Source organism: Mesocricetus auratus, unplaced genomic scaffold, assembly GCF_017639785.1.
Source record: "Mesocricetus auratus isolate SY011 unplaced genomic scaffold, BCM_Maur_2.0 Super-Scaffold_100015, whole genome shotgun sequence".
NCBI classification, from domain to species: Eukaryota; Metazoa; Chordata; class Mammalia; order Rodentia; family Cricetidae; genus Mesocricetus; species Mesocricetus auratus.
The window spans coordinates 65242932-65254965 of NW_024429198.1; the positions used below are offsets into that span (position 1 = coordinate 65242932).

General features: G+C 54.1%; 1 protein-coding gene across 1 annotated transcript in view; it reads right to left on the reverse strand.

The window, feature by feature from the left end:
- Nrg2 (neuregulin 2) overlaps nt 1-12034 on the reverse strand; it is a 208742-nt gene that overhangs the window by 51110 nt on the left and 145598 nt on the right.

Genomic DNA, 12034 nt, shown 5'->3' on the forward strand with positions numbered 1-12034 from the left:
ATTCCTGCGTCCGTCCGTGATACCCTATCCAAGTCAGGGTGTGTATGTGTCGGGAAGCAGGGAAGGGGGAGTGTAAGAGAAGGTTGCGCTGAGTGTAATTCATGACTTTTTGACCCCTACAAGAGAAAGCCAACTCCCTCAGGTCGTGGGTCACAGCTGCCGGCCCCTCATGTCAGGCGCTTGGCAGGAGAAGATTTACATCTCCTGCTCAGCTGACCAGTCTTCAGGAATACTCCAAGATACCTGCCCCACAGAAATGGCCAAAGAGGCAGCCTGGTCTGTAAGTGTCAACTGCTTCTCTTTGGTGAGCTATATGGTGAACTCCCAGACTCTCTCCAATAAAGATACAGTCTAGCACCTTCACCATTATGCAGAGGCAGGGCAGGAAAGAGATTTGGTTTTCTGTCAGTTACTATGGGAGCTTTCTAAACTTCAATCGACTGCTGGTTGGATGCTATTTTTGTTGTGTCCTGGTGAGAACTCCAAGGTGGGTTTGGACCAAGAAAGGTGAGCACGCTTGCCCAGGGAATGCCATTGGAAGTCCAAAGTCTCACCCCTGGAAAGTACTTATTGACCTCACCCCCAGAAAACCTCAGTTACTTCCCCTGTAGAATGGGGATAAGACTACCTGCTCACAGAACTGTCATGGGGATCGAGCAGAGATGGGGCATGCTTGAGGGTTAGTACCAAGTTGACTTTTTTTTTCTTTTACAGAGTAGTCATGGAGAGGCTTGCCCGAGGAAGGAAAATGAAGTGACAAGTCAGGGCTCCCCGAAAGGGGGCCTCAAGGCCAGCCTGGTTATATAGGGAGGATGTGCACGTCCTAGGCTCTGGGCTGGGAAGTCCAAGGCCAGCATACCCCTTCGCCACGCAGCTGCCCAGGGTCAGCACCAATGTGGGTCCCTGTCAGGGGCTCTTCTCACTCGGAGGGAAGGGTGCAGAACCCAAGAGCCCAAGGTAATCACCAAGAAGTCCAAGGCAGGACATTCCATGCCTGGTCACCCTCTGGGTGAAACATGTGTCACAGAAGCAGCGTTGCCCCGCTGGCTGGGGTTCACTCCCAGGGCAGGGCATCCCCTCCATCTCCAGAGGTGGCGGGCGTGCTGCCCAAGCTCCAATGGTGGAGCAGAACGGATGGAGGTGTGGCACAGGGGTGGGGGCAGCCTGAGAGCCCAGCCGGCTGGGTATCCCAGCAAAGGGAAGGCAGTGACAGCTCCCTGAGTGCAGCAGGCTAGGCCCGGAGTGTGTTCACTCTCGGTCTCCGTCCGTGTCCCCGACGCGCACTGCGCCCACTTGCTTGGGGGGCAACTCGGTCTCATACTCCCGTTGCCACCGCCAGACTCTGGGCGCACATCCCTCGCCCACCCTGCCGTGCCGACCGGCTCGACCTGCTCGCTAGCGCGCACGCCCCGGTAGCTGCTGTCACCCCGGCGCTGCTCCCTGCGCCCCAGACTCACCCGCGCGGCGCCTGGGGCGGGTGAGCAGGCGGCAGGTTTCTCCCATCGAAACAGGGTTTCTGGGCGCGCCGAGGTGCCCTACCTTTCTCCCCGGGATCAGGCTCCCGCTCCCGCTTTCTCCCCTCTCGGTGCTTCTTGCCGCGACCGCGGCCCCTCCTCCTGGGCTCCGACATGCTGCCCGGGGTCCCGGGCGGAGGGACGGCCTCAGCTCTCAGCTGCCGCGCTGCGCCCCTGCCGCCTGCAGCCCCAGTGCCGGAGCGCGGCGCCTTTCTTATAGGAGGTCACACCCTCCGGGGGAGGGGAACGACGAGCCTTAACTCTTCCCCTCCCGCGCCAGCCGCCCTCCGCCCACCTCCCACCCGCCCAGGCCCCAGGGGACCGTGAGCGGCGGCTCTGGGCCCTGCACCCCCCTTCCTGGGCCCACCGAGGCAGACAGGGCGCGCACCCCAGAAGAGCGCCTTAGACCTCCCCGCCAGAGAGGGGGCTCGAGCTGAGCGGGAGTGGGGGGAGACATGACTTGGGGGGAGAAGAGATGGGATTCCCCCAGCGAGGGCCAGGCTAAGGACAGTGTGGGGGTGGAGAGACAGTTAGAGATGGGCCTAGGAAAGGACCAAAAGGAAGCCCACCCGAGGGCGCAGAGTGAAGGGAGCACCCTTGCCTCCTGAAGTTGTTCTCTACAGCTTTGCCTGACAGTTGTCTTGTTTCTCTTCATCCCCAAGGGGCTGGTCTCATCCTCACTGGAGATCACAATTTAGGACATACCTTTATGCACCCCTTCTTGTGACTGACTGGCTGAAGGAGCCCCTCCCAGCCAAGACGGGCTGCAGCCTACTTGAGGGAGCCTGGGTGCTCCAGGTGGTTTGGCGCCCCCCTCCCACACACACGAACTGCAAACCTCAGAACTGCAAACCTCAGACCAGGCGAGCAAACAGCTCCCTCCAGCTGGCTCCTTTCTGGGAGGCCTGTGAGGTGAACTCCGAGGCTGCTGCACCGCTCCCCCCTCCTGCCCTAAGCACACATCCCACAAAAAGCAGGGATGAGGGCTCTCGGCAAGGACAAGGGGCTCCTGCCTCCAGTCTGGGTGTGGCGCTGAAAGGGTTACATAGCAAAGACTCTCCTCTGCTGGCTCCCAGAAAGCCTGAGCCTGCGGTTTGCCTGCCTAGCTCTGCCTTGAGGTGTCCCCTTACAGCCATCCTTACTAGAATCCCAGTCAGAGATCATCCTGGCCAGTCCTCCATCTCCTTAGCAGAGGGTCCCAGTGCTTCTCAGGACAGAGCCCTCCTGAGGACCGTCTGCTGGAGACAAGGACTCTGGGTCAAGGCCATGGATTCTGGGGCTCCAGGGCTGCCCTGGGGGCCTGCCTGATCAGAACTGTAGGCCAAACATGGTAAGGGAGATGATGCCCATACAAAGCTGATCTCTGGAGCTCCCGGGGGCCTCAAATAAGTCTTATCAGGGGCCACTTCAGGGGAGGCGGAGTCTGAGAAAGCCACCCCCTCTCTCCACTCCAGTGAGGCACAGCAAGTACTCACCCTTGTAGCTTTGCTCTGTGAGGGAGATGGCGAAGGATCCCAAGAAGACCTCCCCGAGCTCTTGCTTGGGCAGCTTCCGAAATGTCATTCATATCATCGGTCCCCAGCCTTCCGGCCTTCACCTCAGATCACTCCTCAGATCCTGTCCCCTGACTTTGGTCTCTCAGCCCTTTTCAGCCCGAGCATGCCGTGAGCATCACAGTTAAAGCTTTCTAAGACCCAGCTGCATCCCTTCACGCGCCACCCTCGTCGATACCCACCCACTAAACTCAAAGGCTTCCTTGGCAGCTGAATCCCGACCTGCCAGCCCTCAGCTCAGAACTCAAGCTCCAAGCCCATGCCTCAGCCACACTGACCTGCAGGCCACACACGTTTGCTCCACGTTCTCTCCAAACCCCCTTCGCATGCTCTAAACCAACCTCCCCTCTCGGCCTAACCCACCGCTCTGTTCATTTACTTAGTGAAGACGTGGGAAACACTCCCTCTACCTCAGGGCACGCTGCTCGGTGTGGAGGATGTGGCTGTGACCAAGACAGACTCGCGATGACCATAACCTTGGTGAGGATGGAGAAAACGGCTGATTACGCCGATAATGGACTTAGTCCGTGCTAAGCATTTTAAGAAGATCTGTTCATTCAGCGAGCGTTCATGCATGCTGATCTGCAAGTGGCTTGGGGGGGGACACGCTGCAGCGAGGGAGGGTTTTCCGCAGGAAACACTTATTCTGGAATCTGAAGAGCGAGCAGGACCGGACCAGAAAAAAAAAAAAAAAAAGGTAGAAAGAGCATGTTCAATAGCCCTGAGGCAGGAAGCTGCTTCTGCGGTTTTGCAAAAATCAAAAGACGGTCGGGGTGCCAAGGTGTGTGTGTGTCTGTGTGTGTGTGTGTGTGTGTGTGTCTGTGTCAGGCATTCATGCATGAGGGTGGAAAGTGGTCCATGTGATCTGAAAAGAAGCCAGGAGAGAAGATAAACAGCAGTTAAATTATCCAGGACACTGAAAGCCCAAGGAAGACCCTGGGCTTTATTTTAAGTTGTTTCTAAATGCAGAGTGGGAGAGAGGAGAGAAAGGGCATGCTCTGGAAGACCCTGCACATCCCAGATGCCCCTTAAGTGTCCACATGAGCAATTTTACTTTCTATGCGTAGCTCCGTCTCCATCTCCCCCATTAACTCAGATCTCTTTAAGGTTGTGACTCCAGTACCTGGCACCTGTGGAAGGGGGGGGGGTGCGGGTGGTAGATACCTGCCTTTATGACGGCCAAGTGACCCTCTCCCGTTAGAAGAGTGGCTAAGGATAACAGTGGGACAAAAGTCTCTCAGTGGGGACAGTGGGAGAGAGCCTTACCCGGCACGGCTCTCCTGGCAGTCCATGGCACTTTACCAATGGCGTAAGTCAGAAATGCCATGGAAATTCCAGGGGTGCAAGTCAGGAAGATCTGGATTTCAGTGTGTGTTGTGTGTGTATGGGGGGGATATGGCAAGTGAGGAGTCCTGGTAGAGAGAGCAACCTCAGGGAAGTGGGTGACTTCGGGGTAGCTGCGTTTTCGCCGGAAGGTCTGCTTTCATCACGTTTTGCAGACAAGGATGGCACAGAGTGACAGAGTCGTCTGCCCGAGCCAGGAGCGGGTTAAGTGGCAGGACAGAGCTAGACACCCGTGTACCTGGGCACTCGAAACCCTCTAGCTTTGCTGGAGAAGCTGGGAGGAGAGAGTGGGCCTATGAAAGGGACCCCTGCTTTGCGGCTCAGTCATTGCCACTGGAAGTGACACCTCTGTCACTACAAAGTGGAGAGAGGCCCAGTGGTATTGGTGCCAGGCCAGAAATGTCCTTTTCTCCCCATTCACCATGTAAAACTTCTGGGGGGGGGGAATCTTGTAGTAGGGAGTGATGTGCCCATTCCCCCTCCCTGCTGCTGCACTGGAGCTCCGGCTGAGAGCCTGAAAATGACCTGTGAGCAGGCCTGTGGCCACAGGCCTTCCTCTTACCACAGGCTGCTGAGTGAGTGAGCCTGGGAACAGCAGAGACCACATCACCCAGCAAAGCCTGTTTCACAATGGTACTCTAATAGCAAATGCAAGTCAATTCAGTTCCCGGGCCGAGGAGGAGCAACACAATGCTAACTGGCTTACAAACTTTTTTTTTCTTTCCCCCTTTTTTCCTTCCCCCCTTTAACATTTTCCCTTCCACTTTGAGGCCGTGCCATGAGCAAACTTTGAAGTTTGGAAAGTTTAGACTTGTTTGAGTCATGTGCAAAAATACCTTTGAGTGAAAAAGAGGAAGGAAAAAACCAAAACCCAACAATAACCCCACACTCCTTTTCCTCCCCCCCCCCCACTCCCAGGGGAGGACTTGGGGCCTTCAAGAATATCTTACCTGAGAATTCTCTTGCAAAGTGGTCTTAGGGGCTGAGCCAGGTTTTGCTCCCTCTCCTTGGACTCACTATTTCGTGGGTATTCTTTTTTTTTTTTTTAACAAAGCATTACACTCTTACAGATTTATCTTGTGTGCATTCATGTGTATGTGTGTGGGCGTGCACGTGCCGTAGTGCATGTGTGCAGGTCAGAGCACAGCTTGCGGTAGTGGGTTGCTCTCCCCTTTCACCATGCAGGTCCCTGGCTTGGCGGCAAGTGCCACTAAGCCATGTCACCGGTGGCCCCTTCCGTGGGAATTCTTAGAGATGCCTCAGTGACATAGCTTTAAAAGTCGTCTTTTTAGAGGCTCCTGCTCCAGACCCTCCCCCCCTGCCCCAAGTCATTGCTGAGCCACAGAGGGTTGAAAGGTCCTTCGAAAAGATGAGGCTGTCCTTACCCTTGTCAACCCCATTTTACCACTCCAAGTCATGAAAAGCTCCTCTCCTCACTTCTGCTCTCTACCCAGTGAGGCCACCAGAGGAGGGACAGAGCTAAAGGACCACAGACGTTCCCACTCACTCGAGAGCTTCTACAGATTCTGAAAAACCCATCCTTCCAGAGCCTCAGAACGCCGGAGGTCCTGGCTGCTGCCTGTTGTACCCAGAGGAAGCACATAGAGTCCAGACCTAGCCTACCCCTGGCAGGGACAGTCCTGGCTCCATAAGAATGGTTGGGCAGGCCTCCCCTCTCCCCAAATGTGTACCCTGGCCTGCAGCTCAGTACCTAGCAAGTGACAGGAGGTTCTCATCTCACTCAAGGGTACTCCAGCCTCTACCTCCCTTTACAAAGGACTCATGGTTATGAGGAAAAGGGGATGTGGTGGGTGCCCAGGTGGATGCCCAAGGCATCTGGGCTTGGGTTCAACTTCTCCTTGACATTTGGTTTGCTTTGCCTACTGGGGACCCAGGTCACATAGCAGGGAGACATGTCCTAGAATCCTTGGCCTAGGAATGTGGGTAGCTGAAATGACTGTGGTGGGCATGGGGGACACTTGCGATCACTGAAGGAAAGCTTAAGGCTCGATGAACTTGCTGCTGTAGCCACACCCTAGCTCGTCACTCAGAGGTCTCTCTCTCTCTCTCTCTCTCTCTCTCTCTCTCACATACACACACACACAACACACACACATACACACACACACACACACACACACACACCCAAAGTGCAGCCTTCTTGCATCATTAGGGACTAGAGTATGCTCACTGAGGCCCTTGCCAGGCCATGATGCTCCAAACAACATCTGGTTCCCTTTCGATTGGGGTCTCACTGACCCTTTAGAAACAGGAGGCGGAGGGGAAGGGGCAGGGCCATCAGAAGAGGAACTCCAGGAGCCAGCAGGGAGAGCACAGGAGAGAGAGAAAAAAGAAATCATTGGCCAGAGCAAGTGGGGAGCCTCCCTTGGCTTCAGAGGCCGGTGGAAGAAAAGCCAGACAGCAAGGGGAGAGCAGAGGAGGGGAGAGGTGAGGTGACAGGCAGGTCTGGGCAGGGCTGCAAGCAGGACTGAGAGGAAGTGAGAAACTAGAACAGCCCCAGTGATGGTGTGTGTGTGTGTGTGTGTGTGTGTGTGTGTGTGTGTGTGTGTGTGTGTGTGTGTCTGGGGAGGCAGGAGGCAGGCCAGGCTCTACTTCCAGTGTCCCCAAGGCTTGCTGTGTCCATTTGGACGAGTCACTTTCCTTCTCTGGCCTGCTTCCTACCTACTGGATTCTCTAGAGTTCCTTCCATCTGAGGAGCCTAAGGGCTTGTGCAGAGAGGAGCAGTCACAGGCCCACAGGCTCTTCAACCTGATCCGTGCCACCCCTTAGCCTCTCTTCTGCACCTTCTCAGCCTGGCAGCAGTCCTTTCTTGTCAGTTCAAGGAGGCAGTTGGGGCCTGGCTGAAAGCCTGCAGCAGGGAGTCAGGTCTGCTTCAGGTGAGTAAGCACCCCAGAGCCAGCTGCCAGAGCAGTCTCTGGGTTTGCTGCAGAACTGTGTGGAGGCACCTGAGAGACTCTAACTCCTCATTTGCTGTGGTTCTGGGCCATGGTTCTCACTGAGGTGAGGGGTGGGAGCCAGCTGCCTTTCAAGGTGGGGGTGATTCAGCCCTTCTGCCTGCCCCCTCTCTTCAAGCTAAGTGCATAATTACACAGCAATAATACTAACCGGTACCTACACACCAACTCCCGTGTAAGTACATAATTTATTTATGTAACAGCATAATGACTTCTTTGCTGGCCTGGGGGGGGCAGGGGGACCATTTGTAAGGACTTAACTACTGCCTGTCTCACCCTGGGGACACAATGACTGTGTGGATCAGTGACCTGGGAGAGTCCGGCTTCCCAGAAGCAACTGTCTACTGCCCTGCTGTTTACACCCTGGTCTAGCAGAGGCCACGAGGAACCAGCTTCTCAGCTTACAAAGCTCCATCAGCTCTGGGAAGTCAGGCTGGAGGAGCCGGCATCCATCCTCACGAGGATAGCAGAGGCTCCTCTACAAGAGGCAGAAGGAGACACATTGAGCCAGGCTGGCACATCGGGAGAAACTCCTGGTCACCACCCAAGGAAATAAGAAGCCTTGCCCAATATAGGCATCCAGGAGCCTGGAGGCCAACATTTCTCTTCTCTTTCTCAACCCTGCCCTGCTTAGCCCTACCCAGCCCAGCCCCGTCACCCCAGGCTCAGCTGCTGCTGGGACCACAGCCCAGCTTCCAAGGCCTGGTCTGGGTGCTGGAGGCCCTGTTGTCTTTGGTTTGCTTGGGGAATTCCTGACAGATAGCTTCACAGCTTCACAGTAGCTATGGTAGGTCTAAGAGACTGTCCTGTTCCTACTACACGAATCACATCCCCAAGCACCCCCAGCACCCACACAGAACATACGAAGGCTCCAGCATTGATTACAAAGTGCACAGCACCAGAACACGGAGGCTATGACTCCTGACCCCAGTGGCAGCTTCCATGAAGACCAGGCCGATAGGTACCGCAAAGGAGAGGGTGCACATTTCTCTGTTCTGTTCAGTCAGACTACCCTCCCTCCCCTCGGTCCTTGAAAAGTCATATTTTTTTCTGTTGGGCCCCAGTGACTCTTTCCCTGTGAACCCAGAGTCCAGCAGAAATGGCGACGTTCTCTTAGGATCGTTCCAGCAATCAACCATCAGAGAAGAGCTCAGCAACTCAGGGATGTCCCCAGCGCTGGGGTCTCTGACCCTTGCCACGGACCATCCCAGCCAGCTCTCTAGCAATCTCCCTAGGCTGCCCACTAGTTCTCTGGAACCTTCTCCTTTTCCAAGGCCTGCAAACGGGTGTCTGCAGGGCTGTCCACAGGGAGCCGTAGGCGTACATGGATGGCTTAGAAGCTCTGATGAACACCTGCACTGGGCCACAGCGTGCTTTAGAATTTCTTGCAACAACATCTAATCAATATCGCCATTATGACAAGGAGGAGGTGATAACATCTCTCGGAATTGGTTCTCTCCGCCTTGCCTCTGTCACCCCGGCTTCTGGTAAGAGTGGCTTCCTCTCTGCCTCTTTGGAACCAAAACAGTGGTTCGTGAAGCGCCTACCACAAGCCTTTGACTAATTGCTTGCGTGGCTTTGGGGTTCTGACTGACATCTGTCTGAGTGCACAGCCCTCCCCTCTAAATGATTCTGCATTTTCCAATGCCACCAGCCCACTCCCTGGTCCCAGGGCTCCTCTGGCAGTCTTCCTCATGTTTTACAGCACACGGGGTGCACCAGAGCCTTCCCCCTGTCCCCTACCATGGCTTCTCCTGCTCCTGTTTCCACGTCCCCAGTGTGACAGTGCTTGCTCAGCATCTCTTTTATGAGATGCAGGGGACTGCAGGATACAAAGGCCCCGTCTTCAAGGACGGACGGAGGACCGCATTTACACAGGGAGGCACAAGTCAGTTGGGAAAAAAGCAGTAGCAACTCGGATGACGCCCTAGATGAGACTGGACATTCCTGAAGTGCCTGGGAGGCATGACCTGGTGGAGTTGGGGGCTGCCAAGTGAGCTTCCTGCAGAAGGACAGGGAGCCTGCCAGAAAGGGCGGGGGTCAGGCTGCGAGCTAGGGAGGAGACTGTGGGGGTCAAAGAGAGTTGTGCCAACCTACAAGAGAGATTGTGGCAGCCCCCAATTCCACTCCCTCACCCACCAGCCTCTCTCTACCACCTCAGGACTAAGAAAGCCACACACTGGCAGGGATCTTAAGGGTAGTGCTGCCTTCCTCTGACTGACGTTCAAGGTCTCACAAGTGAATACGCACAGGCACACCCACTCCACAGCAGTGGCTTCATGACCAGCTCTGGCCAGAATCCCCTGGTCCCGCCCACTCCCTTAGCAGTCTCCTCGATCATTCACTCAAACCCTTCAGCCTCAGCCGTCTTATCGCAGCCCTCCCGCGACATTGCATAACTTTGTTTGGGATTATTTTTGCCCAAAGGTATGAACTACATTTCTGCATATTTAAACCATCCTTGATTCATTCCTGTTTCTGAGCTCTGTTTGCCCAGGTGCCTGCCCCACCCACTGGCTCTGAGGCCCCTGGGAACATGCCTACAATGGGCTCAGCTTGCCCCACAACTATCAACTACTCCACTCCAGGACCAACGGAAGGGCTGCACAGGACCTGTTCAGGGGGCCTTGGGCCACCGTAGACCTCAGGGCTGGCCCATTGGGACCATCACAGCTGTGGGACCTTTTTCTGCTCTCTATTTTCATCTCCAGTGAGCCCCATGGAGCTCTCGGGGGGAGTTTTCTTCTGGAGTGCACCCTAGGTCTCTCGCTTTAGGGTGTGGACCCCATAATCCGAGGATTTGGAGGGGAGGAAGGGGCAGTGAAAGACAAAATGCTAATTAATGGTTTGTTTCCTATTAGTCTCTTGCAAATGGAATAGCTTAATGTAATTACTGGAGTAGTTGCAAGGGGCTCTGGTTGCATTGTAAAATAATTAAAAAATAATTAAAATAATTAAAAAATAATTATCCGACAATCACCATTTTATTTTTAAGAGCTCATTAACAAATAGGCCGTGAATGCTGTGGAGACAGGGTTGATTTAGTGACAAGAGGACAATGGGATGGCCAGGGCCTTTCTGTCCAAGGTCACGAGTTGGAATTCAGCTCGGCAGTTGCGACCTCCAGGAGGAGTTGGCGCCAGTGGCACTGCCAAGGCATGACAAACTCAGTGGTGGCCAGGCGCCCCCCAACCCCCAGGTCCTGCCCACATTCCAGTGCTATCCGATGGAGGCCCCAGATCTTCTCGTCCCCAGAGAGGACACCAACCTCCGTGGAAGACACTGACTGCCACCAGAACTTCGTTCCTGGCATACCAGCACGACCACTGCCACCCTGTAACACCCTGTGTCCCAAAGGCACTGCTGACGTGTGACCTGTTCCATCACTGTATGACAAACAGGTGCTAGGCCGGGCCCACCTGACCCACTGGTTAGGCTCCCCTAACACTTCTTACTGCTGTCCGGTTTTCAGGTTACGTAGCATTCCAGATTATGAAAGGCTGTGTGATCAACACCAGATACGAAAGGATGGTGGCGACATTTGCATCACTAACCCTGAGATGGGGTGCTGTAGGGGGCTTTCTCTTGAAGTATGGGGCAGCCTAGCAAGAGTGGAAACTCACAAGATTTTATCTTGATTGACAGGTGAAGGGCACAATGGGAGATGAGGTTAAAAGACACGGGCAGGTGGCCAGCTATAGAGACATCGGGAGTTCATGGTAAGGAAACAGAGGCGCCGAGTCACCGGGGGCACGGAGTTGCAGTCTCACTCGGGGTGTTTGCTGTGCGGGTGGAATACTGACCGCATCCAGAATGTTCTGAATTAGTTTCTTGGGTGAGGACAGAACATGGCATTTATTACTGCTGATGCAGAGAGTATATGAAATGCCCTTTGAGAAAAAAAGAGAAGCTGGTCCTAGAGAATCCAGCCCAGCCCTTACAGTTCAAATTGTCAATTAAAGCTCTCTAGAACATGCCCCTACCATCAAAGCTCCTATTGCTACATTTTAAAGTTAATTAAGATATAATTCATACACCAACAAATCCCCCATTTAAAGTGTACAATTCAAAATTTCTTGCTTATTTGTAGAACTGTGTAGTCACCAACACATAAATCTTAGGACATTTGCGTCGGCTGTAAAAGAAGCACCGCGCACCGCAGCCTCTGCTCCAGGCAGTCAGTGATGAACTTTCTGTTTCCACACATTTGCCCTATTCCGGATATTTTATGAAAAACATGTCGCCTTTTTCTGTTGACATCTTCCACTTGACATAATCCTTACAGAGTTCACCCATGGTACAGCACGTAACAGCACTTCATTCTTTTTTACTGCTGAATAGTATTCCATGCATGTATACACAACATATTGTCTATGTGTCCATCCACTGAGCGACTTTTGAGGTCTCTTCACTCGGCCGTGTTATAAACGATGCTTCTGCAAGCATTTGCGTTCAGTTTTTGTGTGACACGTGTTGCCGTTCTGAAATCCACCTGGTAGTGACTGCTAGTTGTTTGGTAGCTCTGTTTAGCCCACAGAGGACCTGACCGCTGTTTCCTACTGCATCTGCAGCAGTTTACATTCTCAACAGCAGTTCGTAAGTTTTCTGATTCCCCCACATCACTGATTTGCTATTATCTGATAGTTTT